The sequence below is a fragment of the Kogia breviceps genome, chromosome 1 (genome assembly GCF_026419965.1).
Source record: "Kogia breviceps isolate mKogBre1 chromosome 1, mKogBre1 haplotype 1, whole genome shotgun sequence".
In the NCBI taxonomy this organism is placed as follows: Eukaryota; Metazoa; Chordata; class Mammalia; order Artiodactyla; family Physeteridae; genus Kogia; species Kogia breviceps.
Genome location: NC_081310.1, coordinates 89,773,672 through 89,785,984, shown reverse-complemented (window position 1 = coordinate 89,785,984; position 12,313 = coordinate 89,773,672).

Below are 12,313 nucleotides of genomic sequence, written 5' to 3'. Positions count from 1 at the left end.
TGGGCTAGTGTGCAGCTCCAAGGGCACTGGTGCATGCAGATGTGGGACTCAGACAAAGGAAAGGGTGGACAGGACACCTGGGGCTCATTCCTCACCCGTGTCGTGCATCCTGACCACCCTTCCCGCCCGGGACATTGTGGATGCTCTGGGAGTCTACCTCCTCCTCCTCCTCCACCGTGGGCCTCAGACTCCAGGACATCAGTCAGTGTAGACACCACCTGGTCTTTTGATCTGGGGGCCCTGGTCGGGCTCCTGCTTCCTTTGAACACAGCGGGAGGGGTGCCAGCTTGGATCAAGACCCTTGGGGTAAGAAGAGCAAAGCAGAGAGTAAGACTTAAAAGTAGGAGGTGGGAAGGCCAGGGGGACTGGGCTGGGGGGCGGGTTTGAGAGAAAGTCATAGATCAGATAGGGGGTCCACAAAGGGCAGGGTGGGAGGTTCTGAATCAGGTGTTTGGTTGGTATGGGAGGATCTGGGAGGGAGGGGTGTGTGTGTGTGTGTGTGTGTGTGTGTGTGTGTGAGAGAGAGAGAGAGAGAGAGAGAGAGACAGAGAGACAGAGAGAGACCAAGAGAGGGTCAGAGAGAGGCAGAGGAGGGCATATTCTTGTGTGTGTGTGTGCACGCACATGCACCTGTGTGCTCGTCATTGACTGAGGGGTACGTGACTGAGTGGGGTCCTGTGTCTGGGGAAGAGACCGTGGGAAGGAACCAAGGTAACTCCAGAGGGGGATGTGTGGTCAGTGTAGTAAAAATCAGTTCTTTGTGTACCAGTGCATGTTAGTACCCCGGTGTGTGTGTGTGTGCGTGTGTGTGTGCATGCGTGTGCACGTGTGGCCGGTGGGGAGGACGTGTGGAGCCGGGTGGGTGTACGTGAGAGGCCATGGGAGAATGTGTATGTGCACAGGGAGGGGGTGGGGACGCCGCTCAGCTGCAGATGGGCTTTCAAGGTCTCCAAGAAACAGTTTTGTTTCCTAAGTGACTGGTCTCCTGGGGCCTCCAGCCCAGACTTGAAGGTTGTTTCAAGATCATGAAAGAGAGCGAGGGAGGGAGAATAGGAGGGCAGGAAGCACTGGGAGGCTCTAGCACTGCCACCCCGCTGGCCCTCTGCCCGACCCCTCACCCCACTTCTCTGCCCCAGTCCCGATCTGGGCCCAGCTCCCCAGTCCTTTCGCTCTTCCTCCTTACCCGCTGCCAGCCCGCTCTGGGAGGCCTCGCTTCTCCCCACTGTCATTCCCTCTGAATCTCTTTTCCCCTTTTTCTTCAGGGCCTGTGGTCTCGTCACCACTGCCAGGCCCCCAAGGCCTTCTGGGAGAGTGAGTGAGTGAAAAACTTCTGAGGCTGTCTTGAGGTGATAGGATGGACGGGGAGCCTGGGAAGGCCTGGAGTGGCCATGACAAGTGTCCCAGAAAGGTGCCTCTTCCTCTCCAGCCCTCTCGCCTTGTACTTCCCGCAGGTTGCAGTGACCCTGTGGTGAGCAGAGTGGCTCTCCAGGTCCTGCTGCTGCCTCAGTTTCACCACTGGACCACAAGGCCCATGTTGGATTTCCTCTGTCACTTGCTCTCCCCCTTTACATCTGCGCCTGTTTTCTTTCTGGTCTTTCTTTTCAATCTACACAAAATGTGTTCTAAAAGCCTCTTCCTCTTTCTCTCCTTGTTTCTGTCATCTTTAATTTTTCCTCCAGATGATTCTTATTACCTTTTTTATTGTTAAAACCACATTAGAAAGAATTCAGGGGTGTGGGCCTAGAGAAATGGGAGGTTGGTGTTTTGTTGTACTTTGGTTTCCTGTGGCTGGTATGAAGGCTTATGTTTGTATGTCAATGGTAATTATCTGGTAGAGAAGAAGAAACTGATAATTCATAAGAGACAGAGATAAATTCAGGAATTAAGTCCTTCAGAGTGAGGATAGAATCCAAAGCACAAAAGGAAGTCCCGGGTTATATGTCTGATTGTAACAAGGAAACAAAAATAACTAAGTGTCTTGCTTCCTTTTGATTCAACGTAAAATTACGCTTCCTGATTGAATTTAATTTTTTCACTAAGTTTGTCGTATTAAAGTACCTAAACAAGGAGACCATTAGATTGAGGTGGCAGCCTATGTAAGCAAACCAAAATCCAAACCCAAACATGTAAATGACTCAAGATCATGAAATCAAAATGCTAAGGACAACCAATTCTAGGCTTTAAACTATGGTTATTAAATAATTTCCGTCCTCTGCTTCTACAGCTTCTTTATGTAAGTCTTTCTCCTAGCTTCTTTTAGCAAAACACTCCAAACCACTTCCAATTTGGTGGATTGGAATGGATTTTTGCTCAAATAAACTCTTAAAATTAAAAAAAAAAAGAAAAGAATTCAGAAAATAGAGAAAAGAGCACCCAGAAGAATTTTCCTCCATCTCTCTGCCTATGCTCCATGGCCACCTCTTTTGGTCCTTTTTACTGCTCTCTGGGTTTGGATAGCTCCATGCTTGTGTCCTAGACGCGCAATGGAAGTCGGGGGGAGGAAAAGGAAAGGACCGGGGTGTGGTCCAGGGGGAGCGTGTCAATCCTCCTCCTTGAGCACGATGGCCCAGAGCTGCTCTGTGCCTGTCTTCCCACTGTCCTACCTGCGGCCCACACCATGGTCCAATGCAAAAAGCACATGTCTGCAAGACAGGCCAGCGAGGTTGGTCTCAGTGGGGGCACTCATGTGGCCTTGGGCAAGAGGCATCCCCACTCTGGCTTTGCTTCTTCATCTGAATAACAAGGAGCAGAGCTAGAAAATCTCTGAGGTCCTTTTGCAGCTCTGATGATCCCCAAATTCCATGCTACTTCCTCCTCAGCTCATGGCTTAGCTCAGGTAAATGGGAAAATTTACCTGTGGTTCTATCTCCAACCACCCGTTGGAGACCAGGGTTCAGAAGGAGATATAAGGGGGCAGGCACTCCTATTTTGTTGATTAGTGTGACCCCCAGAAATGGGTCTGATCCCTTCAACTCTTGGCATAGAAGCAAGGAAGGGCTCAGGGTTTGGGCAAAGACTACCCTGGTTTCTTGCAGAGAGCCTGTGTGAGAGGGGAAAGGGTCTGGCTGTCTTTTGGGGAGAAGGGCAGGGCTAGGAGTGAGGTTGGAGAAACCTGACATTTCTTGGCTGGCATTTGATCCACAAACAACAGATGAGTCTGTTTCCAGAGATTCTTCAGGCTGGGAAAAGTCTGTTAGGGGTAATGGGGAGGATGGGGTTAATGGGCCCTGCTGAGTGTGGGGGTCAGGGGTCACAGCTGGGCCCTCTAGGGTTCCTGTTTGACTTTGATTCCATCTGGGCAGGGAGGGAGCGGCCCTCAGCCCCCTGAGGCAGGTTTGCTTTGGCCGAAGATCTGACCCAGCCACCAGCCCAGAGCTCCCCGCCTCCCTGCTCCCCCTATCAAGAGGCAGCCCGGTTCCCCCGTTGCGTCCTCCTTTCTACCTCCTTCTTCCCTAAACAGGCCCCCTCCACTTGGCCCAGAATACAGCTCTGCTTGTCTGCCTGTCCCCTTTGGTGTTTCAGATGCCCAGCTAGGACAGGATGCCCTGCAAACATCTGGCACACAGGGCCGAAATCTTGCTCCACACAACGAGCTCTCCTTGGGACCTTGAGGAGCTCGGCCTCCACTGTGCCTCGGTTTCTCTGCAAGTCCAGGATCCTTTCACTCTTGTGCACCTGTCTGGATGTTCTCAGCCTTGTCCCTTGGGGAACCCGAGTGCCCCCACGGGTGATTCAGTCAATGATGTGGGCTCACAGTCAGTCCACTGCAATCTTCAGACTTTCTCCCAGTATTTCTGGAGCACTTACTGTGTGCCAGGTTCTGCGCAAGGTACTGGAGAGACTGTTACAATCAAGGCAAATAAGGTTCCCACCCTCATGGTCCTGTTGTCAGAATCTCATGGCCTTTTAGTCACCAAATCCCTCTATACCCCATCCCTTGACCTGGTCTTCCCAAGGGCAACTCTGAGCCCTCGGGGATGCCTCATTTCCTCTAGCTCCCCTCACTTCTTTACTTTCATTTATGCTAAGTGAGATTGGGTGGGCCTGGGCTTTGCTTCCCACCTGGGCGATTATCCCATCCCAAAGATGCAGGAGCAAAGGTTGGGCCATGGAGCACTAGACATCACCCTGGGCTGGACCAGAGGGAGAGCAGAAGCTTGCCAGATAGGACTCGCTCCACCATGAACTAGACGTGTGAACCTGAATAAGTGCTTTACCTCCCATCAATAGGGTGAGAGGGTGTACTGGGTAGTATACGGCTCACCTCTAGCTGTATACTAATAACCCATGCCTGGGCCTCACCCCAGGGATCACGTTTTAGCTGGTCTGAGGTGGGACTCAGCCATCAGTAACTTTTAAAAGCTCCCAGATGATTCGATGTGCAAGCAGAGTTGGAACCAATCATGTCTAAGAGCTCTAGCTCATCAGAGCTAACAGTTAATGAGGCACCACACTAAGCACTTTAGCACTTCCCATGAGTTACTTCATTTAATTCTCATAACAACTCTTTTATAGATGGGGAAACTGAGACATGAAGATCCCAAGATGCTTACCCAAGTAAGGCAGCTGGGATTCAAACCCAAGCAGTTTGGTTCTAGAACCTGCACATATAACTTCTGGGTTATAAGGATGCAGAGAAGGAGCTGCTCTGTCCCCAGGAACACACGTGCAGAATCCTCCAGGCTGCAGTGGTGAGAGAGAGGAATGCCCCAGAAGATACAGGGAAGGAACAGTACAGCTGGCTGCCGGCTGCACACTGTTGTGTTTAGAGGGTGATGGGAGCTCAGAGAAGGAAGAGATGGTTCTCAGCTGGAAGAATTAGGAGGCCTGCAGGGAGGAGGTGGCATTCTAGTTGGGTCTTGATGGATAGGTAGGATCCAGCTCTGGCTCAGAAAACCAGAGAGAGCATGTTCTGGGTAGAGGAAACACAATGGGCACAGGCACAGAAGCCTGAAGCACCCAGTGTGCAAAGAAACAAGGGAGCTGATACTGGGAATGGGTGTGGGAGCCGTTTCATGCCGGGGGGCGGGGGGGCTTGAACACCAGACTAAGTGCCATTCTAAACGCCAGTGTTTCCTAAAAGGCTCTGATGATAATAATCACTTCAGGGGCTTATTGCCAATACAGGAGAGCAAGCCCATCTCTTAGAAATTCCGATCCATAAGGGCAGGGGTGGAGAGTGGGAATCTGTATTTTTACCACCAACCAACTTTGAAAAATATTATTATAAGCAACATGGAGCCACTTCAGATTTTTGAGCAGGGGAGTGGTGCTCTCAGAAGGTTCACTGATTGCAGGGGGGTGTGTGTACATGGACCAAAGTGTTGGGCTGGAAGGGAGATACAGGTAGGAGGTTATGGCAAAAATTTAGCTAAGAGGTGATAAGGGTCTGGACCAAGAGAGTGGCAATGCCAATAAGGAGAAAGGGACTTTGGGAGGTAGAATTTCAGGATTTGGCAATTGATTGTACATCAGGATGAGAGAGGAAGGAGCTGGAGATGGGGGAGGATACTGGTGCAGAGTGAACGAAGATAAGGGTATGAAGGAAAGGAGGTTGTGTGAGACAGAAGACGCACATTTGCCCCGGGACATATTCAGTTTGAGGTGTTACTGGCAGGGTCTCCAGGTGAAGGCACTCAGTGGGTGGTGAATTGGGGACAGGAACTTGGGAGAGAGGGCAGGCTGTGGAAGTCACCTGCACACAGATGATCACTGGACCAGGAGCACCAACTATCTTGGACAGAACCTTGGGTAACACCCGGTATAGAGAAGGAGGATCCAAAAGATGGAGAAGTAGACAAGCCAGAGAGATGGGGGAACTAGAGCAGGTAGGAGGCCTGGCAACCGAAAGAGGAAAAAGGTTTAAGGGGCAAGGAACTAACAGCTTCAGATGCTACAGGAGGCCAAGGGGAAATGAAAGCTGCTCACTTTTGGGGGAACTCAGAATTTACTGGTGTGACCTTTGAGAAAACCATTTCCATAGAGGGTGGAGTTTGGAGATAAAATTGTGAAGGGATAAGGAGTGTATGGAAACTGAAGAAGGCGTGGACGTTACCCTCTTCCCACAAGAATACAGGAAGTGGAGGGAAAAAGACAGTGGGAAACAGAGAGCAGAGGGGGTGGGAACCAGGGGACAGACACGGCTCACTTAGAAGAATCTCCTCGCCTCTATTTGCTTCAGGTCCTGCTCCGCCATGTGCCCTAGCTTTTTTGTGTGTGTGTGTGGTACGCAGGCCTCTCACTGTTGTGGCCTCTCCCATTGCGGAGCACAGGCTCCGGACGCGCAGGCTAAGCACCCATGGCTCACGGGCCCAGCTGCTCTGCGGCACGTGGGATCCTCACGGACCGGGGCACGAACCCGTGTCCCCTGCAGCGGCAGGCAGATTCTCAACCACTGCACCACCAGGGAAGCCCATGTGCCCTAGCTTTAATCATAGCCAGGCACCGTGATACCTACATTCTCATTTTACCTGCACAATAGTCCTCAAAAAACATAAGGTCAAGACTACTAATTCTCATATTCCACATGGTAAAAGCAAGGCTAGAGGAAGTCAGTAACAGGATGGAGGCAACACAGCCAGTAGAACTAGGTTCAGCCAGACCTATGTTGTCTGATTCTGGAATCTCAGCCCCAAAGTTTTTGACTAAGTTGAGAAAACAGATGTTTTACTTTATATGCCTGAACTCCTGAAGCTAACCGGCTTCATCCCCCAACGTGGGGGTCTGCTCTGTCTAGTCACCTGCCCCCAGGGACATCTAGTTCAGAAGGTGGCATCCTCGGCACCAGCGCTCGGTGCCTCAGTGCCCTCTGGAGCAGGCAGTCCTGACCACCTGGATTCCCATCACCCTGTCCTGCCAGCTGGCCGGACCCGCACCCTTGTCGTTCCTCCAGACACTGACTCCTCGGGGTGGCCGTTTGTCCTATGCAGAAGCTGCACGGCAACGTAGTCAGGAACTACTGTGGAGTCAGAATGCCTGGATAGGAAACCCTAATCTACCACTCACTGGACAAAAGTTTAGCTTCTCTGAGCTTCAGTTTCCTTATCAGCTCTAATTCACAGGGTTATTTTGAGAATTCAAATGCTCGATACATGTTTGCTACTATATTTTCTGCCCTTGCTTTTCCATGTCCTGGTCTTGGGACTGCGGTTTCTTCCTTAGCTGAGTCCAGTCTCCAGCACACTTCCTCCCCAGAGGACAGAGCTTGGCCCTTCCCAGGCTGCCCAGGAAGCCAGGCTGGATTGTCTGCTGAGGGATGGAAGTTTAGGGCTCTGAAATAAGAGGAGAAGCTTTCTGTCAGCTGTGGATGGTCTGTTTGTCTGTGGAGTGTCAGACAAACTCCAGAGGGGGCAACAGTGCCCACCGTGGAGGCGATCTGGCCACGAGAGAAAGGACCCAGCTTCCCTCTCTCTCCGTCACCCATTTGCTCCCTCGCTTCCTCAATTGCTTGGCACTTATCTATGGCGCTTCTCTTCCTTGCCAGGCACTGCGCTAGGCATGGGGGCAGAGCCAAGAAGAGCCAATGGTGGCCTCGAGCGGCTCGCAGCCAGGATGGAAAGGCAAATACAAACCAGGCCTGGGACAACAATGCAGAGTGGAAAACACCATCAAAGGGCTGAGGACAGGTGCTGTGGAAGCAGGGGAGGACACGTCAGCATCAGGACCCCAGGCCCGCTCCCCCGCCCCACCCCGGGGGCGAGCTCCTTCACCCTCACCATCTTGTTTCTTTGTTTTTGTAGTCTTTATTTCTGGCTTTGTTTTCCCTTCTCTTTTCCAACAGAGAGCCTTTGGAAAAATTCCACCCTTGTTTCAGTTGGACTAGGGAAAAGGGCATTTGTCTACTCTTTGGCCAGGAGAACCAAGGGGTGCCAGCTTCCTGGAGAGTCCAGGTGTGGACAGTGGGGTGCCAGGGCTGTGGGGAGGGAGGCTTGGAGAGCACGCAGCACTGGGGCAGGGAATGGTGACAAGCAGGGGCTGCATGCTCCCATACCCTCTTCCCAGAGCTTGCCTCATATCCCCCGTCCTCTGTCCTGATTGGAGGGGAGAGTTAAGGCCCCCATCCATCTCAGGGAGCCCTGTGAACCCCGCTATCAGTCCTCTTTCCCCACCCAGGGTGCTTGGAAGGGCTGGGGCCCCAGAGATAGAAGTGAGCCTTTGATATCCGCAGCTCTAGAGGGCTGCGTATGTGTGCGTGTGTGCACGTGTGTGAAATTCCTCTCGCCCATTTCTCCCCCCACCCCACCCTCCATACCACACACACACACACACACACACACACACACACACACACACACACTCCTCTTATTGATTCCTCTTTTCCTGAGCCTCAGCACTGCATTCATTCATCGAACAAATATTTATTAAACACCCATTATGTGCCAGGAGCTGGAGATACACTTGTGGGAAAAGACTGTTATTTCAAAATGTTGCATAGGCACCAGGAGTGAGTGAGTGAGAGAGTGTGTGTGTGTGTGTGTGTGTGTGTGTGTGTTCACATGTGTGTATATGAGCAAGTGTGTGAGGGTGAGGGGAGCAGGAGGGAGAAGAATGTTAGCAGCTTAAGTTCAGGAGACAAACGGCTTGCACTTGCATTCCGATGCTCCCATTTGCTACCTGGTGGCCTTGGGTAGGTGATATACCCTCTCCAGGCCTCCTGCTCCCATCTGCAAAAGAGGTGGCAACAGGACTCAGCCCTCGTAGTTGTTGTGAGGACTGGGCCGAGGGAGTGAGTGCATGTGTGCAGGGTGTGCAGAGCAGTGCCTGGCGCACAGCAGGTGTTCAGTAAGTATTAGCAATCGCCAGTGCCTCCTCCTCACCTTGCTCAGAGCTCGGTGTGGGCAAACTCGGGAACGACCTGTTCTCCAAATCTGTCTCCTGCTCACTGACTCAGAGGCAGTCACCAGGCGCTTACCACCTCCTGCCCCCGGAGGCTCATCTACATCACGCAGCCCACAAACCTCTGTCTAGCCATACCGCTGCCATCTTCAGCCCTTGATCCGTCTCACTGCCCCGCCCCAGCTGCTTGTGATGGGGAAGAAGTGCTGTCACACAGTGGGAGCTGCCTCAGCCCCATGCCACCCTCCAGACATAGATCTGCACCGGCAGCTCCCCTCAGCTGGCTGGGAATGGAGGAGAGAGATGCGGGGGCACCTGCGGTGGAGCCCAGGCACCCAGCCTTATGGGACTGGGGACCAAGGGACTTGTCGGGGGGAGGGGGAGGAGGAGGGGCTTCCAGTGGAGAGGGATCCATCCACGGCCTTCCAAAATGGGCGGTCGCTGGCACCAATCCTGGCTTTAGACATGGCAGGGCTTCCTCCAGTCAGGGCTAGGCCAGCAATGGCGTTGTGGGTTCTCTGTTCTTTTTCTTCTTCTTCTTCTTCGTCTTCTCCTCTTTTTGGCCATGCCACGTGACATGCAGGATCTTGGTTTCCTGACCAGGGACCAAACCTGCACCCCCTGCAGTGGAAGCTCAGAGTCTTAAACACTGTACCGCCAGGGAAGTCCGTGGTCTCCCTGTTCCTGAACAGCTGTGCCGCCCCCTTGGCATAGGGTTTGAGAACTGGGGGAGGAGTGTGGGCTCAGCCAGGGCTAGTGGAGGGTTCAGGGAGTAGATACACACACACACACACACACACACACACACACACACACACACACACAAGCCCCCATGAGGGTACAGATGCCTGGCTAGGAAGGAAGGAGGGAGAGGGTCTGGTGTGAAAGTGTGGGTGTGGGAGGTAGCTTTGTGGTTGTGTGAGTGGGTCTGGGTGTGCATGCTGCCTGTGTGTTTCTCTTTTGGTGCACCCAGGTCCCTGTGTCTGCATCTCTGTTTCAGTGTGTCTGCATGAGTTGGATGTCAGGGTAAAGGTAGGTTTTTTGCTCCATCTCTATCTTGTCTCTTTACTTGAGCCTCTCAGCAAGTCAGCAGAGAGAATTTTCCGTTTTGGGAGGGTGGGAAAATATGGCTCATCGGGGCAGTATGGGTCAAGGCTTTCATAAACACACACAAATCACAGGACATTCTTGTGTGTGACCCTTAGCTCCCACCAAACTGGGATTTATACACATTTAAGAGAAAGAATGCCGAGGACTGCGAGTGCGTTTGTGGCTCTTCTGTATGTCTAATGTCTGGTGGGTATGTGTGCTCGCTTCTTGGATGTGTTTGTCACTCTGTCCCCAAGGCACTGTCCGTATCCATAGAGGGGTGTGTGTCTGCACGTACATGCTGGTCCATGTTTGCCTTTAAGAAGCCATTTAACAGAAGAAGCTCCGGCTCCTCACTTAGACAACCCGAGGTTCAAATCTGAGTTTGGACAGTAACTAATCCATTAACTTTGGACACGTTCCTAAACTCCTGTAAGCCTCAGTCTCCCCACAGGGGTGATAATAGCACTCACCTCACGAGGTGCTGGGAGGATTAAATGAGATGTTACACACCTGGCACAGGTGAGAATATGTCAACAGCCCCATCTGTGAATGTGCCTGAGAAAAATGTCTCCACGGTTGTGACTCGTAAAGTGTGACATCTCAGCCAGATTACCTATTCCTTTAGGGCACAGCGTGGGTCTTATTATCTTTAAGGACTCAGGACACCTCAGTGCCTTGTATATATTTCATCTTAGGGGAAGTGAATTAAATAAGCCTGGGAAACATAGGCCTGGTGTCAGATGTATGCCCACCTCTGGTGGTACAAGGAGGGCGAGTTGGCTGGTGATGGCATAGTGACAACAGCCGCCCATGATCACTACCGCCCGCTTCACTCACATCTCTGCAACCCCAGGCTCCCTCCCTTATGGCTGATGAGGCTGGCCCAAGACTCATGGAAAGGCCTCTTTCCAACTTTCTCTGCTCACCCCACCGCAGGCATCAGTCTCGGTGCTGGGTAAGCCTGGGTGGAGTTTTTCTGGACCAGATCGGGAGGGTACAGGAGAGCTCTCCACTCCCGATGATATATCCCTCCTCTGCAGCATGTGGGTGTGCTGTGTGTCTGTGCATCGCTCTGCTGGGGGTGTGGCGTCTTTCTGTGTGAAGCTTCTCTGTGTTATTGTAGGTACGCGCGTGTGCTACTGTGTGACGCGCCTCTGCCTGGGGTTTGCTCTCCTCCCCCAGTTTTCCCAGTTACATAAGCATCTGAGGGGCTACTCAGGCCTGGGCAATGGGCTCCCCCTGCTGGCAGCCTCTGGAACTCACAGCCTGGGGAGGGGCACGTGCAAAAGCAGGTCTCCCAGGGCCTCATTCCCACTGGAGAGGCCAGCCCAGCCCTCAACGGCTGCCTGCCCTCGGCTTCCTCCCAGCCCCAAGCCCTAGGGTGTTCTCTGCTCCCTGAGTGTCCCTCTCATGACATTCATTCTGGGGGTTGGTTATTACTTGCTTATGGTACAACTCTCTGGCACGACTGTATGTTCCCTGAAGGAAACATTTCTGCCTGTGTACAACTGCATCTCCAGTGCCCTGCATGAGGTGTGGCCCAATCGGTATTTTTGTGTGTGCGTGTGTGCTTCCACAGCATGTCCATTTTTTGGAAAAATTTTTACTGGAGTATAATTGCTTTAAAATGTTGTGTTAGTTTCTGCTGCACAGCAAAGTGAATCAGTTATACACATACATATATCTACTCTTTTTTAGATTCTTTTCCCATATAGGTCGTTACAGAGTATTGAGTAGCGTTCCCTGTGCTATACAGTAGGTCCTCATTAGTCATCTATTTCCAGTCGGTATTTGTTCAATGGAAAGGTTATAGGGTGTAGAGGCTTGGGAAGAGAGACAGTGGGGTGAGGGAAGATTTGGGGTTTTGGGGACAGATAGGCCTGAGCTTGTCATACCATGGCCACTTAAAAGCTGTGTGGCCTTGGGAAAAATGCTTAACCCCTCTGAATCTCAAGTTTCTCATCTGTTAAATGACACCATCTGGCACAATATGCTGTAAAGACTGGAAGTAATGTCCAAAAAGGCCTTATTGTACAGGCATCTGTGAAATTGAAGTCAGGAAGCCACGAAGGGAGGTCTCTCATGCACTCATTGTTCACCACAGCTTACAGATCCCAGCAGGAAGAAGGAAGACTTACTTTTGACCCAGCAACAAGCTGCCCGCCACTTGCAGCCAATAAAAATTCCCTGCCACAGCCTGCCCTCCTCTCCTCCCATTTCTTCCTAAAACCTAGTAAAACTTGACCTTCCCTTTGTCTCCTTGGACTTGCCTGTTTGCTTGTCCCGAATTGCAATTCCTGTGCTATTCACGGATAAATTTATTTTGGTTAGCTTAAGACCTTGTTTCATTTTTATTTTGTTTTATTTTTTAACATCTTTATTGGAG